The sequence below is a fragment of the Siniperca chuatsi genome, linkage group LG10 (assembly GCF_020085105.1).
Source record: "Siniperca chuatsi isolate FFG_IHB_CAS linkage group LG10, ASM2008510v1, whole genome shotgun sequence".
NCBI lineage: Eukaryota > Metazoa > Chordata > Actinopteri > Centrarchiformes > Sinipercidae > Siniperca > Siniperca chuatsi.
In genome coordinates, this window is record NC_058051.1 from 28,425,080 (window position 1) to 28,439,120 (window position 14,041).

Below are 14,041 nucleotides of genomic sequence, written 5' to 3' on the forward strand. Positions count from 1 at the left end.
TGATTGGTGACCAACCCAGCCTAGTCCTTGTGAATTAATTAAACAAAAGACAAATTTAATGAATGGTGTACACTCCAATAAAGCTGTGAAGGGGAGCAACTATAGTAAAGCGCTTTGTATGTTTACTCTAATGTCAATAGAGAAGAGGGTCAATACAACCACATTTCAAGCACAGTGGAACCTGGAACATTTAACATTCAATTTACAGTGTTTCACAAAGTCGGTGTTAGGTCTGGCTGTTAGAAATTGCCCTTAAATATCAGGTAGCAAAACATTTTGGCTTTCTGAAACAGACAACAAACTGTTCCTCCATTCTCTCCCTCCCTCCCTCTTACTTCTCTTCAGCCCAGCTTTTTCCTCTCCTCCCATCATCTCATCCATGAAATCATAGCATTCACTGAAGCATCAAATGCATTTCACTCCTTCACCCCTTCTTTTCCTCTTCCCCTTCTTATATTTCTTCTTCCTCTAAACCCCCTCCTTCCTCTTCTGCTCCACCCTGTACAGACTTCCCCCATCTGACCAAACATACAGTACAACCAAACTCTACTTAGCAAATCCTTAGACATCCTACAGACATGTTTATATAACTGACATTTACTCCACCATTAAAGTTTAATCAAATTACATCTAATATGCAAACTTCTCCTCCTTGCACCTATTTATCCTTCTGCTCCCTGTTGGATTTGACAATTAAGTTAAATGTCATTTCAGCCTAAACGGAAAGTCCTCATTTTTTGAAAAATGACTTTATTACTTTCTACCTTCTCTGTAATTTGAATTATTTAACCTATTCACTACACATTTTATAAAGATGACATTATTGCTGACCATTTTTTAAGTCGATACCACGCCATTAGTTTTTAGGTTTCTTTCCTTCCAGACAGCCACTGACTTCAAATAATTTCTAAAAAAAATTATTTGCAGATGCTCAAAATTGACCTTTAGTGCTGGAAAAGTATTACATTGACAAATCATGTTGAATCAAAATGTACAAAACAAACAATAAAACATGGATATTATGAATGTGGTTGTTTTTAAGTAGCAAAGTTTAGATGCCAGGGTGTCCTTGAATGCATGATTAGGGAGTTTTCAGAACTTTTCCTGCACACGATGATAAAGCAACCTTGTACAAAAAAGTGAGGATGATCATGTATTGAGCATGGAGCTGGAACAAGTGATGCTATCATTTTTCTTGGGTGGACAGACTCTATTATATCGTCGTATATACACTTGATCAAAAGTCTATACTGATCATGTAATGACAACTAAAACATCTCCATGACAACTGAGCAAATGTGCCGAGGAAGGCCACAAGAACATGTAAGTTGGACTTTGTATTGGGAAAGTTTTTTTGACAAACTACTATTTTCCAATGTCAAGATTTTACTTCCAGCCTTCTGAAATGAACCAACTGCTGCATGAAAGTAGAAAATCAACTTTATATTATAATTTAAGAATATTAGGTGCTACTGGTGGGGTTCTTTCAGTGTTATCTAGGGAGGAAAAGGAAACTTCTTTCTAAAAATCACAAAACATAGCCATCTGTCATTTTCTTTTCTGTCCATTAAAATCAAAGCTCTTCTCTCACTTGAGTGTAAACTAGGGACAATCGTTTTAAGTTGCCGTGCCTCAAACTTGTTTGCACAAACACACTCCTTGCACTCCCCTGTCTGTGTGCATGCATTTGGTACAGGGCTTGATAAGATTTTAGATTGGACCACCAGACTTATTTATTGATCTGTCCTCCCTCTGCCTTTTACAGTATTTATTACCTCCAGCTGTTCTTTAAAATTCAATGAAGGGAGCCTGGAGACTCAGTGTTCAAAGAGTAGGCATTAGACGTGTGGTACATCCAAAATATGTGATCACTTTTGTGTTCATTTTTGGAATGATTTATTATATTAATATTTTAAGTATTACTGAGTACTTTATTTTTGCCAGCTGTAACAAGCAAAACATTTCAGTAATGATATTGACACCCAAAGTAATTAATTTCACATTTGTTGGGAGAAGAAGCCTCAGTTCGTTAGGAAAGAGAAGAGAGGAACCAATGAGCCCAGGTGGCGTTGCGCCCAGGCTTCCTAAGGTGAGGGTTTCCGACCGCTCCCCGGAGGAAAATCGGGAAGTGAAATCTGTGGTTTGTGTCTTCATTCCTTATTATTACTTTACAGAATCTTACAGAATCAGAGATATCGTCTTTTTCATTCCAAGCATTCTTCTTCCTTGCCAAGCATTCTTGTTCCTTGTCAAAACCCGGCGCCAACATTACCCACAATGCAACTCAACCGCCCAGCGTTCGGTCAGAGATTCAGGTATGTTATGCTATTAGCGGCTAATGTAGCCTGGAGCCTCTAGCCTGCAGCAGAGATAAGGAGCAGACTACAGAGGTCTGGTAAGCTCACTTCTTTCTCCACACCCTCAGATTTTTTTCATTTTCAAACTTGTAGTCTTCAGCCCCAAACAATACTGACTCAAGTGACATTACTTTAGGGAATTTATTAGACTTCACAGCTCCCTCTGGAGTTCCCCTTTAAGAAACATTATATCCCATGAGTCTTATCCACTGGCACACTGTCTCTGGTTGATTAAACTCCTGTCAGGAGGCAGGTCCGAAACAATCAGCTTGCTTGACGTGGAGATCTGCACAGTGCATTGTTGAGATTTGGTCAGTGTTTGTGTCAGCTCCTCTGCGATCTGTGGTTACCCACAACACCCTTCTCCGCGTAGCTTCGCAAAGACGTTTACGTTTATCTTCGGAGAAGCATAATTTCAGTTTAAGCCAAACAATACGCAGAACTCAGGATGTGAATCCTGGCCTCTGGTGTCAAAGTCCTGCACTTTGTACTCTCACAATCCAACCTCCTCACAGCTTTGGTATGGTACAAGAACATAGCACTTCCTTGACTGGAAAACATTTGCCATTAAACATAATCTAGAAAGTCATTACATTTCCGCAAAAATATATTTGGCAATACAAATTAGTAGCATACATTTCAAGGATACAATGTTACTGTTTGTGCTGCATTTTTCCTTTTCACTTCTTGTCAAATTCAAAACAATGATTTCTGATTTCAAACTAAAACAGGTCATCAGTCAATCAATCAGTCACCAGTAAACAGCCCTGAGAGTGACAGTGATCTGTCCAGGTTGAACACACATACATGTGAAATTTAGACTTTCCAATTCACCTGAGTCGCATTAGTTTGGACTTTGATTGGAGAAGGGAGTATAAAAAAATCCAGCCCACACGGGAAGGAGCAGAGCTAAAATTAAAACCCAGGACCTTCCTGCTGTGACACCACAGTGCTGAACTGAACCAGTCTGCTGCTGTCATGTTAACATTATTTTGTTTTCAACCTCCCTCAGTCAACAGAATGCCAACTGAGGACACACACTCCTTTCAAAAACATCCTCCTTCACATTCACACTTGTTAGACTTCATGCACACTGCCCAAGTCCAAACACAGCCCTCCACTGTCGGCCACTGAGCTGCTCCAGTCGAGCAGTTGGCAGTTGAGCTGCTTCGATCAAATACGAAGTGAAGAGGAGCTGTTGAAGGAAGAGGAGGTGATACTCATTCATTCTCCACACACTCAACATTTCCCAGCTGGTCCTGTGAAGCCTGCTACTCAGGGGATTTCATTTTCTCTGCCAGCCAGGCCTGAGGACAGTGAGGTTTGTAACTCAGTTCATCTGTCTGTGCAAGAATTTGACTCAGGGCCTGATCTTGACACTTTTGGATGGACTGCCATGAAATGTGGATATTTATGGTACCCAGTGATGTACACTAATGTCCTGATCTTTTTTCTTAGTGCCACCATCAGGCCAATGTTTCTCCTTGTACACAAAACATATCAAAATTGAATGAGCAAATTGCCATGAAATTGAGTAGTTCATGATTTCCAGGGGGAGAACCTTTTCCATTATGGAAAAGATTTTGGTGCCAAGTATTAAACAGATAGACAGATAGTGGCCTGTCGATGGTGAAAAATGGCACGCTAAATTCAAACTGGCTGACTTCCTGACTTCCTGTTGGGTTTATGGTATGGCTCCAACAGGCTTTTTTTTTGTGTGTGTCTAGAGAGCACCGTGAACAATCTGGGTGAGACTGTACCATTTTGGGCTGGTACTGTGGGCGAACAATAATGAGCCTTGTTGCGGGCTGAGCCGACATGCGGTTGTTCAGTCTTTAGAGTGAAACAAACACACCGTTTGGTCGCAACCACGTCTACAGTGTCTACAAGACAATATCAGCCAGTAAAAGCGAAATTGCATAGTCAAGTTTGCAAGCTTTTATTTAGTTTCTTCTTCTTTTAACTTTTAATGTTATTTTTTGCAGCCACAGCAGCGTTAGCCCAGTGATGATTCAAAAAGGCAGGAAGAAGCAGAGAGAAAGATAAAAGGCTATTTTAGTCAAGGTTTTCTTAAGCTACTAAACAATGTTACTTAAGAGTTTATAGGATTTTATTTTTCCAAAAACTAGAAAAAATTCTGTTTTTTTTTTTATTGTTTTTTTTTTTATTTTTTTTTTTACAGTTTTTTTGGTTTGGAGCTGAGTTGGATTTATTACCGCATCAGCAACCTTTTCCCGATTGAAGTGGGCCTCTCTGCATCGAATTACTCTCGGTCTGAAAGTGAGAACTGCTCTGCCCCTGTCCACCGCCATCATCAAAATACCAAATGTGGGAATATCTACAGTAGAGTTCCACAGACTTGGAGAATAAATGCCAAGGAGCATTTGCAGCTGCTCTGCAGGCTTGGGATGTAATGAACATTGCAGCCTTTAGGAGACATCAGTAGGCCTTTCAGATTTGTTCTTTTAGTATTTTTCATATTGTGTACCACACAGAAAATATTTAACCTTGTACTTTTGAACTCATTCCATCATCACTGCCATCACAGAAAAGCATACTTTGGAAGCCATTCGGCCATTTCAAGAACACTAATGGACATGTGCACCAGTGATGCAAACAGTAGAATACTGTGGTTACACTGGGAAGCTCCTGATTAAGTGAGCAGCAGGGAGCATGAACAGTTCTCAGCAAATCTAGGCAGGAACTGTCTGTATATTTGTATTCTAGCTACAGACCAGAGAGTGCTTCATGGTTTAATCATAAAAGTCCTGTTCATTTCCACTGCTGCATTCTTAATGGTGGACAGATGCATTTTGGGCAATGTCATCTGCTAGCTGTATAGCTTTGCAGAGGATGAAGCCTTGATTTAAGGTCATTACAAGATTCTGTGGTCATTAGATTTGATGGAGCCCTGAATGGTACGACTTAATAGAAAACAATAATGTGGTGGTGGAGGGAAAACTGTATGGATACATCTCTTTGTCTTTTCCTCCAATACACAGCAAAGCTTAACTTTGGCTTTATAAAAATGTTTCATAAACCCGAAGTTCCGGCCTACACACACAACCTTGAATAAATAAATCAATGCTATTTTTGTGTGTCTGTATATATTTTTTCAGCAAAATGGTTCTCTTCTTGGAAGTGCACCACCTGCACACTTGACTCAACTTGATAAGATATTGGTTAGATCAGGTACATCAGAGCTGGGAGAAAAAAAAACTAGAGACTAAAAGTGTGGGAATCGATTTTGACCAAATTTTTGTCTCCAGTGAATCCACAAACTTTATGGAAGTGCAATAGTCCCATTTTGAGTAAATCCAAACCTGTGTGATCAACTTTTCATATGGAGCTTTGTTCTTCAGTGGATATGGGTCATAACTGAAGCAAGTTTTGATAATCACACTTTTTACAAACCTCATAATGTAGCCTTTGAAAACTGATCATGACCTTCTGTGTATTGCACAATAAGATAGGGGCCATCCCTTGCGGGTTCACCCACCACCCAATCCTGAAAATACAATAACAACATATAAATAATAAATTAAACTAGAATAGAAAACAAACATTTATTTCTTTGTGGTAGTTATGGTTGTTGAAGTGCCTCTAAAATACAAATAGTTATTGGTTGTTATTATGAAAAGACCACGTTGTTATTAATGTTTTTGCAAATGTTTGCAAACTGATGCTGCTGGAGCTGATACAGCTGTATGCACTGATGCAATATTTTTTCAAACAAGGGACATAATCCCAGCAGCCAAAATGCTAAACAGTTACAAAAAGAGAAGTAGTTTAAAAAAAAAGAGTTAAAAAAATCTTTTTAATTATATTTGACTTTCAACCAAATACTACTTACTCAACAGAACTTAACAGGGTCAAATTAAATCATAAAGATTAATATTATCTGTGCAGTTAACCAACGAGGCAAGAGGAAGGTCTTTTATTTAATCTAAACAGTAGAACAGAAGATGTTCAGTAATTCAACCTGAATCTCACTTGAGGCGAAGCCATGTGCATTAGTCCAACTGGATGCTGCTCAAACCAGAACAAGCAGCATTCACAAACAAGACTGCAGCAAAGGTCAGTGAACAAACTGACCAAATGTAACAGCAGAAAGAGCAGGGAGATGTCCGAAATGCAGCTAAAGAGGGCTCATCAAGGTGTTTTCTCAAGGACTTGCTGTGATTTGTCAAAAGGGGACAAATACAAAATCTTCCAAATGGACAAATGCTCAATGGGTAGACCAAAGGGATGTTCAGTGTGTGTATACTGTGGATGAAAATTTGACTTGAGATTTTATTCCATTGTTCACTGCTTACCTGGATCTGGCTTGTGGTGGTAGAAGGCTAAGCAAGGTAGCCCAGACATCTTTCTCCCTAGCCACATTCTCAAGCTCTTCCTGGGGGAACCCGAGGCATTTCCCAGGTCAGATGGGTAATATGATATGTAATCCCTCTGTTCTAGGTCTGCCCCAGCGTCTCCTCCCAGTTGAAAGTGCTGTAATACCTCCACAGAGAGGAGTCCCACAGGCATCCTATCCAGATGCATGAACCACCTCATCCGGCTCCTTTTGACTCCAAGTTCCTTCAGAATGTTTGAGCTCTGTTAGAAAACAACTAGTTTATTCTTCCAGCTATGAAGGTGGGGTGAAAAGTGCCTACATAAGTGCTCACATAAAATGGACCAGGACCTTGGCAGAGATGTATTGGCCACAAAAATGTTTTATTTGAATGTATGATTTGAATCTATTGTTTTCAGTTCATTCACACTTGATACAACTACTTGAAAATAACATGGTGAAAACAGAGATCGGCTCTTAGCCTGTTGGGTCAAAAACAATTCAGTTTACTCTATTATTTACTCTTATTTAATCTATGCTACAGTTATGGAAGATGCAAGAGTTCTGACACCACCACTAACTTACTGGAATATCTTTTTTGTTTTGTCTTGACCTTCTATATTTTTAGAGAGGTGTGTTACTAAAGACTGATTATGTAGAGGCCAACGGCTATTATTCGCACACATACAGTATATACAGTGTTTTTTTTAGCTTACTCCATTTATTTAGGTCCATTAATGAAGTAAAATCCCCTTTATCTTTCTTTATCACACACACACACACACACACACACACACACACACACACACACACACACACAATCTATAATCACTAGGTAACATAGTTGTCATTTTAAAGGGTCAACAGGCATTTTTCTCCTCTGCAGCTCTCACTGAAGAAAGAAAAATGACATGGTCAATGTTACATGAGTGTCGCTGCTTCAGGGCAGACTGAGGTCTCTGAGGCTGACCTCCAGCTCTCTGTTTGTCTGGTGTATCTGTCACTCACTGTCTCTCTTTTAATCTCAGCTCTCTCTGGCTGTGGCATGTTGGAGTAACGCTTAACAAACAAGTCTTTGAGGCTGAACTGCTCTGGACTTTACCTGTAAGGGGATGTTAAGAGGCTAAAGTCAGGCACAGCCTCATTGGAATTAAACACAGGAAGTCATGTGTGGGTTTTGTTGCTAGAACTAGCATGCCAGGACAGTTAGCATACTAACAGCTGAGGTGGACAGGAATTCACAGAGACACAACAAGGAAATTAGATTTGTCAGTAAAGGCTCTGCTCTTTGATGAAGCTCTCAAAGAATGAACTACAGTATGTTATACAGCATTCAGGGATACATTAACATTTAAGTTTAGCAGGGGCTAACAGAAACAAAAACTAAGGTGAAGCAGCAAACTGTTGGTATGAGGGCATCAGCAGAGTAACAGGGAAAAGTGTCAGGTTATAAAGCCCTCCCCGTACACCTGTATGAATATGATTGGATGTTACTAGTCAGCTGGTCGCCATGCAGCTAATGAATGAACTTCTGATGGTGAAGCATGAGTGAAGCAGCTGATACCAATCAGCTAATACAAGCATGACTTCATTGCTCTTCCTGAACACTATGCTCCAGTATTGAATTCATGAATTATGTTGGACAAGTAGAAATTATGACCTGTTGGAGACACTATATGAAAAGTCTATGGATCACCTAGCTCATTAGGATTCATCTTCTGGGGACCTTAAATGTGTGTACCAAATTTTATGGCAATCCAACCAATAGTTGTTGAGGTATTTCACTTTGGACCAAATCGTTGGACAGACAGACCGTCACTGTTATTCTCAGCAAATTGTTTGATCGTCACTGGTATTACCCTGTGTAATTAGTACATTTATTTCTAAAGCTATGTCTATGAAGCAATGTTTTTTTGAATGAGTCCCCATTTTGCCACACAATATTCAGTTGATCAACAGTTGGTGGCGGCAATACGCCAAGAAACATAGCAATGCACCAACAATGGCAGTGAAAAAGAAGACTACATAGTTCTGTCAACCTGTCTGTCTTCCTCTCCATATGCCTGTCTTTGCCTCCTTCCATTTTCTCTTTCATCATTTATTCTATCTCTTCTCCCCTCTGTCACTAATTGTTAGCAGCTATGACTAATTGTTAATTAGTCAAAGCTATACTAATTAGTCTATTTCTAGACCTGCTAATTGCTTGCTTACTAATTAGTTACATATACATACATATGAGGACATGTTAAGCATTTGCATGGACACAGACATGAGTTTGTATTAGTTACATCTATGTAAATATCTGTTTATGATTTCAGTTTAAATGTAAAGGTCTGTCTGTGTGATGATGATGGTGATGGTGATGTTTGAATGTGTGTGTGTGTGTGCAGGGGTTGGATGAATGAGTGACCCCCCTCCTCCGCTGCCTGGAAATGATTTCAGTGGTATTGTATTGCTGTAATTGCCTCATGCCATCAACTTGGCTTTCCCATTATCGCTCTCAAAGAGAGCTGGGGTATTGGGACGTTGTAGGCAGAATTACATGTACAACCTTTCTGTGTTGCTCTGTGGAAGCCAACATTTCACAAGGACAGTGAAAGCAAATATAATAACCTCTTCAGCTGAGGAAAAACAACCATTACTGTAGAGCGAACATGTAGTGTAGGTAAAATGGCTTATCACTGTCCTGTCACAGTGGGCTTTTCCTTGATACTCCAGTATATAGTGCTGTCACGCTGTGGCTGTGAAAGATCTCCTGCCCACTGTGTCAGCCTCCTGCTGTGGTGATAGAATTAGAGTATCATGAAGAGGAATCCGTAAATCACAGTGGAGAAAAGAGAGTTGCTGCTGTTGCCTGTGAACAGACCTGCTAAGTGTCTGTTATTACAACTGCTTCACCCTCTGCAGTAAAGCTGTATCATTCAGAGAAATGCTAGGTTCATACTTGGCTTGTAAATTGATTATCTGCAATATTTCAGAAGGTGGAAACTGAAATTTTGGAGGTTAAAGTCAGAGTTGCAACAGAAAATGGGCCTGAAGTTCTGAGATCTGCCCTTCGAAGCTGACTTTCCAGCTTATGTGTCACAAGTGCTATCCATGGTGCTGATCCCACAGTGGTTTCCAGAGAAGACACTGGCACACAGCAGCATGCTAGCAACTTTCATCTGTCAGTATTTTTTTCAAAGTACTGGTGTTTGTTGTTTTTCCACAAGAGTCTCCTTCATTGAATCCCGTTTCCCCGACAATTGATTAAAAGGCTTCAAGATATCCTGTGTTTTTGTGTCTCTGCGCTTGGGCCTCTCTGGACAACAGTTACATCATGCTTTGCTCTGGGTCATTACTGCAGGTGAAGTTTCAATCTTGCAACACCTGCACACAATTACATTTCTGTTATTATAGTCTGGTGATGCTCAGTGGCCATTGTCTAGAGACAGAGGTGTTGCACAACACTGTAAACCATCATGTTTCAGCTTCATAGTTTCCACACTGCCCTAAAATTGTAAGGTAATTAGCGGTGTATCATTTGTTCAGTGTGTGTGTGTTATTTATTAGTGAACTTTGCTGATTTTGAGAAAATCAACAAAAAATTCAATCAACAACTGTGTAGTCAGATTGACAAATGTTAATAGTCAGGTTTGCTTTCCAGTTAAATTCTTTCAGGGCATGTTCTTCATGTAAACATAATACTGTAAAGAGCAAAGGTTTTCAGCCGCCATGTTTAATATCGTTATTTTTAGTATTTGTTCATTTTCAACCTAATAAAGGTCAAAGGTCAGTCAGAGCACTGCAGGTGTAACAAATATGCTAATTTCTCTTTCCATCGTATCAGCAGATGGATGAGAGACATTTATGAATGTAATGGTCACATCAGCCCTCAGGGGAGAATTCCACCATGTGTATGTGTGTATGTGATAGGAATTATAATGAGAGCTACATACTGTGTAAGTGTGCAAGGTATATTATTGAACCTGCTGTGAGTGTGCTTCACACTATTTAATGTCATCCAAAAATCTAGATTTTGAATGCTACTTATCAGTTTCTTGTAAATTTATATTGGATCAAATGGCACTTTTTAACCTCTTGGTTTTACAGCATATTTACTGCATGGGTCAGTCTCAGTCTCATCACTGCCAGAAGCAGCAGCAGGCAGCTGTTTTCTGCAGATAAGCTCTGATAAACCCACTGCACCACCTGCCCAGCACCAAACAGCAAAGAGACAAAGAGAAAGTTAGCAACTAGCTGGTGAACATAGTGGAGCATTTAGCAGCTAAAGAGTCAGACATTTCCCTCAAGAGTTGGTGGAGACCAAAACAAAGTGAGAAGGAGAGTGAATATTGGACTTAGTCATCAGGTAGACATAACCACCAATTCAATGGGATGATAATAGAGCATACCATGGCAACCGTTTGCAAAGACTTTAGCCTGAACAGTGTAAGTAGGTGTGAATATGTCAGGGTTCTGTGTTTTTCAGGTTGTTCAGCATGTTTTTCTGTCCACAAGTGGCCAATAAAATAAAATAAATTCAGCTTTTAGAATGTGCATTGACAGATTGGTAGTTTTGAGAGCGAGCAATCTTGTTACTTACAAACTAACATGCTCAGTTTGGCAGTTATTTTCTCTTGCATGCAAACCCTTTTTAAACCGACTCTGCGGAACATCTAAGGGGTCAGCAAGGGTCATCCAACCTTGCTCCTGACCTGGGTTAGACACAGGCTGGATAATGCCTTGCTTTGTCTCCATTGGGTAAGTTAATTTGGTACTTAATAAATGCAACAAAATGCTGACTGAAGTGGAAAACGTCTGCTGTCAGGAAATAACAATGGTAACATAGCTAGTAAAATGTTTTTCTGCTGTCGCCAAATGACTGTATAGTATCCCACTGCACCGTTGGTTATTTGTATGCTGGAGTACATTAAATGCCTATAATACTACTCAAGTAGACTGTTTTGCGAGAACGTGTACATACATTTACCAAGAAGACCGTAGCTTGACAGGCTTTTGGCTTGGAATAAACTTTTGACCATGATGCGTCTGGAGCAGATGACCATATAAAGAAATCTGTGTAAATCCAAGTTAAAATAGTATATATATGGTCTATTTTCAGAAGAGTTACAATATCCATAATTTATAAGCTCAAAGCAGGCACTTTGGATAAAAGCACCTACTAAAAACACAGGTACAGGTAGATGAAAGAGAGAGTGAGAGGTAAATGAGGACTAGAGAGAGCCAAGAGTGCACAGAAAGGGTTTGTCATGTGATAAATGGGTAAAAAGAGGAGACAAAAGCTCTTATAGGGGAGAGAAGAAGCAGGTAAAGACAATCATAGGAAAAAAAGTGGAAGAAGAGGGCAGTGGACAAGAGAAGTTTGTGAGAGTTGATTATAGGTAGATTTGTGAGTGGGGCAGTGTGAAAAGTTTGGATGAAAAGTAGAGAGAAGTTGAAAAAAGGACAGAGCTGAGCTGTTATGGCATGAAAGGGGAGAAGAGGAGACAGAATAAGAGATAGATGGGCGAGGAAGATAAAAGCAAGGAGGCAGATGAATAGATACAAGGACTTTTCCTTGTAAAGTGAGGACAAGGTGAAGCTCCTGTCCTCACTTTGTGTTTGTGTTCATTTGTCATCCAAGTTCATTTAAATAAATACAACTGCAGAGAGATGATGAGGGACAGAAAGAGACAGAGGACAGAAGGAGAAAAGAGAGAGAGATAAGTTTGTATTAAAAATACCTGCTGTAAATACTTTCAAAGGCATTGTTACTACCAGTAACATTTTGAAAAAAAAGGGATGCCTCTTACTGGTCAAACAGTGGGAGGACATCATTTATCAAAGCTTCGAATCAAGCAAAACAAAAAGTAAAAGTCTCAAACCAATCTTGGATTGACAGAGTGTCCCCCAGCAATCGTCAAAGAAGCCCTCGGCTATCAAAGTGCCTGACTTTTCATACTCTTGATCTATGCATATGACCCTGACCCCCCGGCCCAAACCTATGTATTACTAAATTTAGACAATCCTGCCCAGCAACTATGTTCCCCAAAACCCCCTTAATTGTCTTACACAACTTGGGGAAAAAAATGTATATATTTATATATATAATCTGCACATTTGCTAGGAACATATGTTTTATTTAGGTTGTATAGAGTTCATAGAAAGTTCATAGAATCTGTGTTCCAGGGTGTATGCAGTACATGCTCATCAGTATGTACTGCATACTGCCTACTAAATGAACGATTAGAGATGCCATTACCAGCAGACAGTTCACAATGAGGTATATTCAAGCAATACGTCTTCTCTGCATCACCTGCTACAATCACAACATTACTGGTCCGAGTTACCATTGAATGAAAATTGTTTATCACAAAAGTAAATCAACATTACCTCTTCCACTCAATGAAATATTTTACAGTATTATTTTAAGGCAAATTAAAGAAAAAGAGGGGAAATGGTAAAGGCTATTGTTTGTGGTTCGTGTGTGATTAAAAGAAGAATAAAGAATTAAGGTAAAGTAACTATTAAGATCAAAGACGGACCGGGCAATGTTAGCAGCTACCGTCGGTATGCTTTACTGAGAAGCAGAAGAGGAGCTGCTGAGCTGAGGAGGCGACTGCAAGTGAGAAGAGCCAGGATGAAGAAGAGGATGAGACAGGACAGTGTTGTGCTATGTTTATTTTGTTTGACCTAAAGTAGTCCTTAACTAAACAGAATAAATACGATACAGTAGGAAATATGATGATGATGATAAAAGATTTTAATATTCCACACAGAACTGATGCCCTCTCCTAAACAGCCTGCAAATGCCATCTGACTCATGAACAAGCTCTGTGAGAATTCAGAAGATAAACTTCCCCTAAATATCCTGTTTTCACTTTCCTTTCGGGTCATAAAACCGACCCCTGCCAGCACTCAGAGAGGATGCCAATAAAAGTTAAGTGACAATGGGCCAATTAATGGCCCTCACTAATCCACCCTCAGGGTGAAATCTGGACTTCATCAATAACCCATACAGGGAACAAGTAACAAAAGAAACCAACTTTACATTTAAGATTTAAATATACATTAATTGATGTACAATGTTTAATTAATGTTATAGATAGAATGGGAATTTCAACATGCTGATGTTGATCCTTCAACTCCACTTATCTCCACTTATCCTTCATTCACGCCTCAGAGTTCATGCTGCTCGGGGATGGATCTTCCCCCTTCTTCTGCATGCCTCTCAGAGACAAACCAAGACATTCCTGTGATCCAAAGAATATGGACATGAATTAACACTGACATGAACTGATTTTATTTTACTTTCTCATTTGCTGTTTTAAGAATATGTATACATATGTATGTGTAATGGTCATAA